The sequence below is a fragment of the Alexandromys fortis genome, unplaced genomic scaffold (assembly GCF_014885135.2).
Source record: "Alexandromys fortis isolate MF-2015 unplaced genomic scaffold, M_Fortis_MF-2015_v1.1 scaffold_2_1_26212458, whole genome shotgun sequence".
Taxonomy (NCBI): domain Eukaryota; kingdom Metazoa; phylum Chordata; class Mammalia; order Rodentia; family Cricetidae; genus Alexandromys; species Alexandromys fortis.
The window spans coordinates 17,211,090-17,223,939 of record NW_026067930.1 but is presented as its reverse complement, the minus strand read 5'-3'; the positions used below and the strand labels follow the sequence as shown (position 1 = coordinate 17,223,939).

The following is a 12,850-nucleotide window of genomic DNA, read 5'->3' as shown; positions in this document are numbered from 1 at the left end:
TATATAAAACAATATACCATCATATTATGACACGGAGATGACAGGAGATATTTAAAGAATATTTCTTTACTAAAAATATTGCTCCAGACTCTACCAATATATAGAACCTGTACAGCAACATAAGCTTTCCTTACCATAAATTCATTTAAATATTTTATACCTGCTTCATTTTTCCTATAGGACTTATATGCTAAGTACAGTCTTAAAGAATTGGGAGTATTGGTGCTGACAAGTAACGTCAGCTTGTAATATTATCTCCCTTCTCAGGTTTTTGATAGGGTTGAAGATTAGATAGTCATAGTTACCGTCCTCTTACAATCCAGCCAAGCCATTTCCTATACAAGACTTAGATTCCATAGGATAGAATTTTTATTAAAACATTTAGCACATGTTCCTTGCTTAATATTGTTTATGATGATTGTAATTCTAATCTTATACTTAATATCTGTTCCTAATGTATATTGTTTTGTATTGGGTTTAGAACTGTCTTACTTAAACAAAAGGGGTAGGTGCTGTGGGAGCTCCTTCTGCTCCTTCAGCCAATAGCCTTTAAGATACCAGCCCACTGGGGCAAGGTATTGTTTGCTTTAAAAAGCAGCAATAGTCGTGTGCTTGCTCTCTTGCTTCCGGAGCCGCTTCTGGTTACTAGACTCCTTTCCTGATCATGCAGATGGCTGTTGTCTGGGACAATGATCTGTAAGTTTTTTCGCTTTAAATAAATAACCATTCTATTAATCATAATTCCAAACTGGTGTGGGATTGTTTGTGACCTACACCTTCCAGAAACTTGCTTCTTCATGATAAAAGATATCTGCATGATAGCTTTCTGCCATCTAGCCATGGACAAAAAATGGATAGTGAATGAAAGGTTAAAATTTATTGGTTTCCAAATGTTAAAGTATTTCCGATTGACCAAAAGATGTATAAAGTCAACTGTTGTGTTGCTGGGACAATATTCAGAGTTTATTGATATAATTTGCAACTAGAGTATCAAAAGCTTCTAACATACAATGAAGTCTGGACTAGCAGTCACGGAGTGACAGAGTTTAAGTCCTCCTTCACCTTGATGTCCATTATGTGATTTTTTTTCTCTTACCTGTTGGCACTAGAAATCTGAGCTAGAAATACCCACCTGAAGCCCTCCAAACTCTTCAAAGTGGAGCACATCAATGCCTTTCTCTTACCCTTCTGACCTGCATTCTCTTTGAAGTTGCCTTTCTGTGGCCAGTCTCACCTCCATTTTCCTACCAAAGACCATGGAGCCCACTAGGCAGGATCAGAATTCAAAGCCATTTAATTGTCTCCTCACACTAATAGGACTTCAGGCTTCAGCTTTATCTCCATTGCACCATCAATTTTAATCATGTACTAGAAGGACGCCATTCTTCTCAAACTACAAGTGGCTCCTGAATAGCACCAGCTTGCACTGCATTTGCAATGGAGGGGGAAATCCCAAGGAGTTGACATGCAATCTTCCCAAAACTTGGGCTTAGAAACTTACTCTTTAGGTCAAACTATTATGTGATAAAGTGCAGCACAAATATCAGTCTCTGTGAAATAGTGCAAAGCCATATGGAGCAAGTCGGTACTCATTCTAGAACTTTCTGCAACAGGGAAAATGATGAAAGTCAAGCTGTGGCAAGTAATGGTAATGGATCTCCTATGCAGGGAGCTATCCCTATTCAGCTAACACAACCACTTCCAAGAGTGCAGTCTCTATCCTTGAAGCTTCTAGAAGAACACAGCCTAGGTATGCAACAATGAAAATAACTCAGAAAGACATGGAGACATGGAGCCTGTGGGTTAGTCTCCCACTACATTAATCTCTGGACTGCATGTCATGCAGGATGCAGGTAATTAATAACACTCAACTCTCTGTTACTCGTTCTCAGATTTAAAATGATATTGTGTAATAACAACTTCCTGAAAGGGGATCTCCACTTAGATCCCAAACAAAGGCTTTCCCCACAGTGCCCAAGTTAGGAAATATTTAGAGAAAGATACATGCTTTTGAAAAAATTAAAAGGAGCGAATGCTTTATAAAATCTTGCAGCAAGGTGTGGTGGTGCTCAGGACTTGGGAGACTGAGATAAGTCTGGGTTCCCTGGTGAGACCACATCAAAGGAAAAAAAAAAAGGAAGAGAGGGAGGAAACCACAGAAAGAGGGAAGGAGGAGGGAAGGAAAGGAGGGAAAGAGAGAGGGAGGGAGAAACAGAGGGAGAGAAAGTAATCAGGACATCAAAAAATCTTAGTTGGTAAAGATAATGGCTGTGAAGTTACACTCTACAGAGCCAACAGAAAGGGGTACCACAAGCTACCTTACTTTCTAGTAACTATCTCTTAGTCATTCATTGCACAATTTCCATTTCCCTGGACAACAGCTGACTGTATACAGTATTTACTTCCTGAAGAGTGATATTCACATTTGATGCTAATCACCAGTGTTTTATATATTTAGAGTTGTATACACTGATGAGTTTATTCGGTAAAGTTTGGATTTGGTTTTAGATATAATAGAAATAACCTCGTTACACTGCATCTAATCAATACATTTACAATGCAGGTGTAAGTCATCTAACTCTAGTAAAGGGTAAGGGAGCAAGAATAGGGATAAGGCTTGAATCCAGAACCCCCACATAGGAGTTGGGTTTGTTCGGAATAATATACATATGTGTGTGTGTGTGTGTGTGTGTGCTACAGCTGGGCATTATGTCTCTAAATTTTCACTGAAAATGTAAAAGAACCACTACTCTACTAGGAAAACTCTTGGGAGAAGATAACTTGTATTCAGAAACATGATCTTATTTGAATAGCTAATCTTATCTAGACAAATGTAAACATTAAATTTATGAATGAGTCATTAGCGTAGGTTGGAAGGCAAAGACAACAATTTAAAAACTTGAGTTGTCTTCAACCTAATTGTTTTGTCAAAATGTAAACGTTATCCGTAAATAGGTTGCTGGGCATGGATACTTGCTTTAGCTCGTTCCACAGACAAGCAGCTTTCAATTTAAAAACCTCATATTCTAAGATCAAATATGTATCGACTATTCAAATATTTATTTTTTAAAATAACTTGTTAAAAACGAATCACAACCGGATTTAACACCTCCAAAGGCACTCTGCCATATGCCTCTCTTTAATAGGAAATCCCAGGTTAAGCCTTGAAATCTACAATGGGCCTCCCAAGTGTGTACCACACCATTTCAAGGAAGCTAATCTAACGGGCTTCCTTCGCTTTACACTAAGCAGACCTTGAGTCTCTCTATATATACACTCTGGCCTCCAGAGCAGGGTTGAGGTGGGGTGGGTGTGGGGGAACCCTTCCTGGCCAATCAGAGCCTCCAAATCTATTGCATCACATACACCCCTCCCAGGGTGTGACATCAAATGCAATCCCAGCCCAGCCATGTGGGTTGAAGGAGTGTAGCGTTTCTGTGCAGCTGCCTCAGAGACTCATTTGGCAGCAAAGGGTCCCAGGAGGTAATGAAGTGAGCTGGGCGGGGAGGGGCAGGCTGGGCTTCTACGTGTTCCAAGCCTGGACGCGGTTGCTGCAGCTGGTTTCCCTGGTGGCTAGGGGTACCTGAGTCAGGATAGTGTGCCCTGGCGTTTGGGGGATGTCCAGAGCAAAGCTGTTGGAAACTGGCACCTAGGACTGTGTAATATGACCTGGGTCTCCAAAGCCCTGATCCTCAGACACCACCTCCGTTCCCAGCCCTTCTTCCCAGCCTTAATAGTCTTTCAGAGCTGTTTCCCCTGGGCTGTCTTTCTTAGGTCGGAGGAAACCGCCTCTGTCGCCGCGAAGTTCTCACCCTTGCACAGACCCTCCTTTCAGATCCGCCCTCGGGTTCACCGGGGCCAATTTCTAAGCCCTGGCTCACTCTGGGCCGGAACCACCGTGACGAATTCCGCCCAAGGTGTTGATTATCCCGTCTCAACCCAGCCTCTGGCTCCCCTCCCATCTCCACTCATGCTCCCGGGGCCCCTCAACCCCACCCTGGGCAAGGGTCTAGGAACAGAGCCCCCAAGTCCCCCACACAGCGGTGTCTCCAGCTGCAGCAGAGGAAAGAAGCGCCAGCGTGCCCCTTGCCACGTCGTATTTGGCTCGGGAAAGGGTGCAGCTGCCTGAGCGCAAGGCTGTCCCTGCGCACGCCTTGCCTCTGGGCTTTGGGCAGACCGTTGGGCGCAAGGAGGGATGCGCGCGCCCTCCTCTCGCCCCCAGTGGCGAATGCCACCGCCTGCCTTAGGACCCCCTCGCCTCAGAAAGACTTCCGCAGCGTTACTGAGCCCGGATCACCCCGCCTGACACTTTAATGGAGTTTGGAAACTGAAAGAGTGGAGGCCCTGGAAAAGGGGGGAGTGGCTGAACCAGGATGGTAGCGAGGAGGTGGCGCAGGACTTTTCTTCTTTAGGGTCTCTGCCCAACAGGGCTAAAAGCCCGGATCGCTTAACCCTTTCAGTGCAAGCCAAAATTGAGCTCTTTTCCTTAAAACACACAGAACTGTGTTAGGGTGTTCCTGCCCACATAGTAGCAGGGGCGGGTGGGTGGGTAGGAAAAAGGGAAGGTGGGAAGGTAAGGACATTTAAGGAATGCATTTTCCTTAAACAGTGCAAACCCTTGTTTTCTAGCTCCGGAGCCCCTTTGACGCTCCGGAAGATGCCCAGTGGAAAAGTACATCTCAGGACAATCAGCTTTGCTCCGCTACACAGTTACCTGCGCGCTCTGAGAGGCAGCAGATTTCTGGCTAAAGCTCAGAGATGATAAAAGCCAGGGTACGATGAGGGACCAGACAGTGATTGGTAATATGTAGTCGGTTGGAAAAAAAATGAAAACTTCAGGCCTCACATGTTTCTATAGAAACGAGGTAATTATTTTTTTCAGGCTCTGTGGATTATTTCTGCCCTGCCCCGGATCTATCTAGGGCATTCACAATTCACTCAAACGCGCCTGTGTAACGTACCTTGTCCGGCTCGTGCTCATAAACTCGTCCTCAGCCCGTCTGTGTGGTCCCGGAGGGTCGCAGAAGGCAGTTTCCAAAATTGAGGTAATACGAAATCAGATGAATTTGAGTCGACCGGCCAAAAAAAATAAGAAATTTAAAAACATCATTTAAAAAAAAATGTGGGAGCCTTAAATGTTTGGTTCTCCCCTCTTTGAGAAGAAATTGAACTAATATTCTCTCTTTTTATTTCCGTTGTCCTGAAATCTTCTAACTCGTTTTGTTAAACGTGCTTTCAAAAATAAATTAACTTTCCCCCCTGTTTTGCTACTTGCTCCAATCCCCCTCCCTTCGATAAGGCAAAGTCTCTTTTCCCCATCAACCTAAAAGCCCGGTGAAGACTCAGCGGAGCCTAGGAAGCGCAGCATGGAGAGAGCCAGTCTTTGGCTGGTTCAAGTCTCCCTTTCAATGGGCTGCTCGAAGCCAGGACTGGGTAATTCTTTCCAGACGCCTTGACTTCTCCTTCCTCGCTGTTGTTGCCTTTCTGCCTCCTCCAACTAAAGGGGGTCCTAACAAGTGAGCCGGTGGGTGTTTTAATAGGACGGAGAGAGTGGGGGAGAGGAGAGTGGAGGAGGGAGGTGTGGACTGGGGAATCCAAGAGGGGAGGGGACTGGGCGGGATGGGAGGCGGGGTGGAGTGGGGAGGTGGGGGGGGGGACGAGAGAGAAATTGACCATTCAAAGCCCCCTTAGAGCTAGAGGCCGCTTCTAAACTCCAATGAATTCAATTAACTTGATTGTTAACGTGTGCAGAGAAATGCAGCGCACAGATGCTGCCCACCTCCCTTCCTCCCGCGGCAGAGCGGGAGCCCTGCTTTGCAAATATTGCTGAAGTCTGTCTCCGTTAAAAGGATTCCCTCGGTTGGATAAACTCCCTCTCGCATATGAGAGGTTTATTTTAGTCCAAATGTTTCTCTTCCGCTAAATCACTTGCCCTGGACAGGATAGCGAGGTGTGTGTGTGTGTGTGTGTGTGTGTGTGTGTGTGTGTGTGTACATATATACGCGCGCGCTCCCGTGCTCCCGCGCTACCTGGAACCTCCCCAAACTGCCTAGGAAGCTAAAAAGAGGGCGACCAGTCTGCCATTTGTTAACCCTTTCTTTCTGCCAACCCCAGACTTTCTAGGCTGAAGGCAAGCGTCGAAGCCTCTGTGCTGCTGAAGTTTTCGCTGTGGGTGGGCTGAGAATGAAAAGAGAAAACATTTTAAAATTTCTTTTTATTGTGATTTCCAGATGTGAAAACATGCAAAAGACACAAGCACGAAAGAAACATATAATGATGATGACAATAAATGTGAGAACGTATAAGGAAGGGAAGCAGCCATCTCCAAAGACCGCTGAAGTGACTTTAGCTTCTTGAGATCCTTTAATTTAATGATTTCAAAATACTTGGAAAAAAGTTTCAAGGCCGCCAAGACTGCACAGTTCGTTTTCCCGGTTAAACTCGCAGGCGTCCAAGTCCCTTCATTCTTTTTCCTTGATTCTTACGGTCCCAGCCCCCGCCCCCACCCAAAGTAAAAGGTAAAAACGAAAAAGAACAAGGTCAATGAGTTAAAATGGACAGTAGGTGGCGGTGTTTGGGAAAAAATGAGAGCGAATTTGCTCAGTAACTTGGCCTTTGAGAAGTAGGCGAAAGTAATTTGATAAAGCCTTATTTGTCTATTACTTCCTTTTCTTTTATTCCGTCCTTTCCTTTTCTTTCCCTTCTACGCGCCATTGGTGTGGACTTCTTTCTAAGTCTACTGCATCTTGGTGACTGTGTTATTGGTTCATGATAAGATCCGAATATGAATTTGGCCCATAGTCAAGGTTCAGACAGAAACTGAAAGGCAGAATGAACTGAGAGTGGCGCTTTTAGCACATCGGACAGGTGTGGAGTTAGGGCGCTGTGAATAGTGTTATAGAGTTCGGCTACAGTGTCAGACAGTCAGCTGACCCATCCCCTAGACTTGGGCCAGCAAAGCCAGTCCTCTACCCCCATCCCCACCTCCAAACATGCAGTCATTTCACCTCTGGGAAGCATGGCTTTGGTGGGTGACTTCAGGCCACTTCCTCATTTCCCCAACAACCCTCTTGACTTCAGCCTCTGATTGAGGTGATTCAACTATTGCAAAGACTGGCTTAAATTTCAGAGCCGAATTTCATCTTACTTAATCAGACTTGAGCTTCCTGATTTTTCAGGGTCTGGGGAATGGTACATTATTATTTTAAAGCATTACCCAACCTCTACACGAAGACTTATATGTAAATCAAGCTGAGTTAGGAGTAGGGTAGAAATTGTAGGGTGTCCAGTCTCTGCCTATAACACCCCCAAAGAGCCTCATAGGGCCTATCTCTAAATCTCTAACCGCCTAAGTGTCTGCAAACGAGGGTGCCCTACCTGTTTTTCAGTAATGCTAAACCAACCCTATGCTAACAAATCACACAACAGAACACCTGTAAAACTGAGCTTCTTTATTAAAGAAAAACACATGTGTTGTTTCTACCTTGTAGTTCATAACCCATAAAGCAATGCTGCGTGTCCTCCAGCTGTGGGCTGAAATAAACTCGGATTCTGCATCTGTGAACTTCTGCCATCCCCTCCCCCACATTTTAAAGCTAGAAGATAAGGGATTCACAATAAGAGTTCTTTTGCTCAAATTACACCTTTGATATTTGATGTCTGCGGGATCATAGAAGTGCTTCACTCTTCTGGGTCTTTAATTCTGTAGTTGCAAGTGGAAAAAAAATCATGAAAAAGGTGCATTTATGTATCTCTCTCTCTGTCTCTGTCTTTGTTGTTTGGTGTGTGTGTGTGTGTGTGTGTGTGCGCGCGCGCGCACGCGCATTTACTCTTTGGTCTTACAGAAGAAAGGTGTATTCTTCTATTTGCTTGGGATATAGCTGTTGCTTTGATAGAGCTACATGAAAACAAAGTTGGTCTTTCCACATCTATACCATTTGAAATGCATGAATGTTTTTAATAGTCTTCCTAGACAGCATGGGAGGTTTCACTGCCGAATCTACAGAAACAGGAGTGAACTTTGGGTACTCCACCCCTTAAATACTTGTTATCTAAAATATGTCTCGTGATCCGTGCTGTGTGTTGTGATTATTGTTCTAGACACTAGGAGTCTGAAGCAGAAAGATCGTGAATTCAAGCTACACTCGGCAGTATCACATGTCGATACTGAAACTTACTGGTTTACTGGGTTATTCAGATGTTCAGATTATTAATTTTCCACTATTAAAAACATATCCAGCCATTAGCATCACCTCCAAGCTCATCCACTACATCTTCAAATATTAGAGGGTTTCGCGTCAATTCTATATGCGAATTTCCCACAATGGCATTTTCTCCTGGATCCACAGCATTTCCATCAGCAGCAGACACTTTTCAGTCATTGACACTGTGGTGGTAGGTGTGCTTTATCGAATTAGAATAAATCCTTAAAGCTGAACATTATTAGTATACAATCATAATCCCAGTACTTGCGAGGATGAGGCAGGGGGATTTGAGTTCAAGGCCAACCTGACCTACAGAATGACACCCAGCTTAATACTTAAAGAAATGAATAAAAAACAATGACATAATAGTAGTCTGTCTATTCATTCAAGTAAAAATGCTGTTTCTGGATCTAAGTGTCCAATACAGTACCCTACCAACAATCGTGGTCACTAAGCACAGGGAAGACAGCTATTCCATGTGTTTCCACATTTTCACATAGTCATAAGAACTCATAAAGTCAAGGGTTGACATTCAGTCAGGAATCTGCACTACTTCACTTAGGGCTTCTCAAAAGACACTGTTCTTTGCTCGTGAGTGTGTCTGGGGGTCAATTCAGGACTTTGACTTGCTCCCGTGAAAATCTGGCAGGTTAGTCACTGCTTCGTGCATCAAGGAAGCAGAGGGGGGAGATAAAAAAAGTGCATAAGTACTGTTGGAACTAGCCTTGAAGAGTCTTGGGTTCCTGCAAGGATTAAAAAAGATACTATTTTATTTTATATATAATAAATGCAGTGGTTTGTGACTTTGTGCTTTCCTTGTTAATTTTAAGATTTTATACTGTCGCTGATAGAAATGAGATCTCGAACTATGAACACAGATGTCAGCATGTTATATGAAGCGTGGCTGTAGGAAATATTTAATGTTTTTTTATGGCAAAAAAAAGACCCAAAGAATATGACACACATTTGGTAATTTTTGGCTTTCTACATTAGAATCAATATGCTTTCCACGACAATAATGAGGCAGAGGATACAGTTAAAAGTGTGACCCAAAAGGCTTTGCACGGTCTTCAAAAAATTAGTATATGTGAAAACAGGCTGACAGAACAGAAACCTGGAGTCTGCCCAGCCCACCCGCATCTCCTTACTCCATCCCCTTCACTCTCCTCCACTCCTCACTACCTCCCTCCCATGCCAGGCACTGTAAAACCAGCCTGTACCTCTGGCTCAGATGTCAATGCAGCCCAGAGTGAACACTTAAGATGCTATAAGACAAAGGACCCGAGGAGTTGCATGTAGGACTAATGGAAGATATAAAACAGACATGAAAACCTGTCCCCTGCAAATGAACCCAAAATAGGGAGCTGTAAGTCATAAAAAGCCTGATTCTTGTGCAGCCCTACTGAGCTACTACCTTCTCACTCTGCACCATCTAACTTCCTCCACCAGAAGCGAATCTGTCATAGCATAGGGTCTTGACATGCTATTTTAATTACATAGAGATTATACGGGAATTTACATGACATGCATTATAGTTTTTAAATTCCAATTTAATTTTCCAGGATCAGCTCCCTGCTCATTAAGTTTCTGGTTAGAAGTACCCTTATGTGACACAAATGACATCTTCTTCACTTGGACATTTCAGATGCTGGCTATAGAAAAGCATAAGAGCACACCTAAGAGTTATCATGTTAATCAAGAAGGCTGTGTACTTAAATAAGTGAACAAAATCAGAAAGTGTTAGGAAGGGGTCCTCTGCAATATAGGTGTAATTACAGAGGGACAGATTTTGAAATGTATATGCTGTGGAAATGTTAAATGTACATCATAGACATAGTCTTTAGTACCGCAATAGTTGAATAAACTACATGTCCCAGGGAGGGTAGATTTCAGACTTTGTCACCGCAGATGCCAAATGTGTAAGTCATGGGTGAGTTTGATTTGGCTTGTGTACCTCGCATTAAAATGTTATAATAGCAGTTCTTATGATACAGACATTTACAGCCACGGCAATATATAATCAGAACAATAAGTAAAAAGAAATCAGTAACATCCCTTAGAAATTCTGTGTTGTGTCATTAACTCATGAAAATCTTAGAAACTTCATGTTTTGAATGAATAACTTGTTAGATAGTAATTTATCTCTTAGTTGAGATTATAGCAACTAAACTTTCTTGAGTAAAGAACCTTCCTTATTATTTGGTTTTAAAAAGGGCCCCTGCCCCCAAAATAATTCACACATTCATACATTAGCATATGATTTCAGAAGCCCCCTATTGCCTTCCAAACTTGTTTACACAAATCTAAAAGTCACATTCCAAGAGAAACAGTGTGGCATCTTTGAAAAGACCATGAAATCTCAACTGTTCTAATTATTTAGATACTATGATATGTGATTAATTTTCTTCAGAAAAAGAAAAACACTAACATGCTGTTATTTTCTCTAATCATGCACCATCAGTTTCTTTTACTGTGCCTGGCATGGGAGGGAGGTAGTGAGGAGTGGAAAGGATGGAGACATAATTTGGAATTAAATATTTAGTTGTTAGAAAGAAATTTTAGGGAACACTTGGTTCTCTGGAAAATTCTGGGGATGTCAGATTCTCCAAGAATTCATTACATTCTCTTTACTCATGTATTGGTACCTGATTTCACAGTTTTAGATTAATGCAGAAGTTTTCAGACTAAGAAAACTCTAAGCCAGTGCTCAGGAGGCAGAGGGGCAAGCAGAGGCGGGCAGATCTCTGAGTTTGAGGTCAACCTGATCTACAAAATGAGTTCCAGGACAGCCAGGGCTACACGGAGAAATCCTGTCTCAAAAAGCAAACAAGAAAAAAAAAAAGACAGAGAGAGAGAGAGAGAGAGAGAGAGAGAGAGAGAGAGAGAGAGAGAGAGAGAAAGAAGAAGAAGAAGAAGAAGAAGAAGAAGAAGAAGAAGAAGAAGAAGAAGAAGAAGAAGAAGAAGAAGAAGAAAACAAATTCATGATGCCTCTGGACAGGCAGTGTCAAGTGAAGTCTCCACCCTTTAAGGAAGAAAGGTGCCAGGTGCACACCCAGTTATGGAAATCACTGTTCCAACTATACCTAAGGGCAAGCATTACCGCTGCCAACCCAACTCCCTTCAAGAAGTGCCACTCCAAGCTTTAGTCACTTCCTAACCATCAGGGTGACTTCATAATGAAAGCCAGAAACGGTGGTGCTTTTCAAAGAAGTTATATTTTCCTGAGTTCTAGAAATGGGCTCTTCTGTAGAATCTTCTTCATAGCACTTCAGCATTTCTTATCCATCAGGTCATCGTGGGTATGAGATCTGAGCATGAATATACACCTGGGTGCTGGCTTTACTCTTGCCGTGTCTCTCAAAAATCATACCTGTTGTTTGTTCATATAAAAATGGCCAGACTTTTAATTAAGCAGTTTACGTATGGGGAACGGTTTTAAGGGTAAAGACAAGTAGCGTTGGGAGTCAAAGGTGAAAAGAAATAGAAATCTGTATTTTTCAAAGAGGTCAAGGGCGGTCTTCAGTACATTTTCTTGGCAGCTTTAACAAATATCGATTATCTCAAATCATCAGGCCCGCCTAGTTCGTCAGAACCTTTAGTGGCTCCAGGAAGCGTGCTTGGAAAATTTGGAAAGCCTCCTAGTAGTTATTATGCACCCCAGAAGCCTGGGAGCTTAGATTTTAATAAGGTTGGAGGAGAACCCTGTGCCCTTTCCACATGGCTGCTTGTACTGGCCTTTTGGAACCCATTCTCTTTGGATAGATACCTTGCTCAGCCTAAATATAGTAGGGAGTGCTCCGGACCTTCACCAAAGCAATGTGCCTTACCCTCTCTGAGGAGTGGATGGGGGGGGGGGTGAGGAGGAGGGTTGAGGGACTGGAAGGAGGGAAGGGAGTGGGAACTGGGATTGGTATGTAAAATGAAAAAAGGATTGTTTTCTTTAAAAAAAAATAAAAAAAAGTTGGTCAATTCTTCCTGAAGACTTAAAAGTTGTGGATCTGACTTTCAGTGCCTACAGAGAGAGTTACTTGGAAAGCACCTACTAAGCATCAGCAGTGAGTATGAAGTACCTACTAAGCATGAACAGTAAGTGTGACGTGCCTAAGGAGCTGGCCAGATCAACAATCTCCAAGTCTCACTGAAAGCATAGGAATCTCCTTGTTTAAAGTTTAAAATACTCATTTGAGAGAACTCGTGGCTTCAAAATCTCCTCTGAAACACATGAGAAAATTAGCCAGCATTGAGATGTGTTGGAGAGGTGGCTTCTTAGGACATGATCCGGTCAGGAGGTTCTGCATTGGGGGCAAGGTTAGTACCCTTGTTGCACCAGAGGGTAGTGATCAAGGGAGTTTCTGAGACATAGTCTGGGTTATCTCTCCGTGGGTGCTTGCTTGTTCTTCCACCAGGAGATAACAGAACAAGGAACCATTAACCTGGACAAATGGAGGGATTAAGAGAGTTCCTAGACTCCAGAGTCATTTTCTCCTTGAGCGCAGGAGTATTCAGGTACAAGATGGAGTCGGTGGTATCAGCGTTATCTTATCGTAGCATGGTTAGGAGGATCAAAGCAACACACACATTGTTTGCAGCAAATGGCGTTTCCTCTACTATTTCAATGCTTATTATTTCCTCCTTCAAAATTTAAC

The 12,850-nt window shown here is 43.0% G+C and overlaps 1 protein-coding gene across 1 annotated transcript in view; it reads right to left on the bottom strand.

Annotated features, from left to right (window-relative positions):
• The window catches only part of Has2 (hyaluronan synthase 2), a 25,483-nt gene extending 19,975 nt beyond the window's left edge, over positions 1-5,508 (bottom strand). Inside the window, exon 1 of the mRNA XM_050145418.1 lies at positions 4,962-5,508. The gene's annotated coding sequence lies outside the window, so the exon portion shown is untranslated. The remainder of the gene's footprint in view (positions 1-4,961) is intronic.
• Between the last annotated feature and the right edge of the window lie 7,342 nt (positions 5,509-12,850).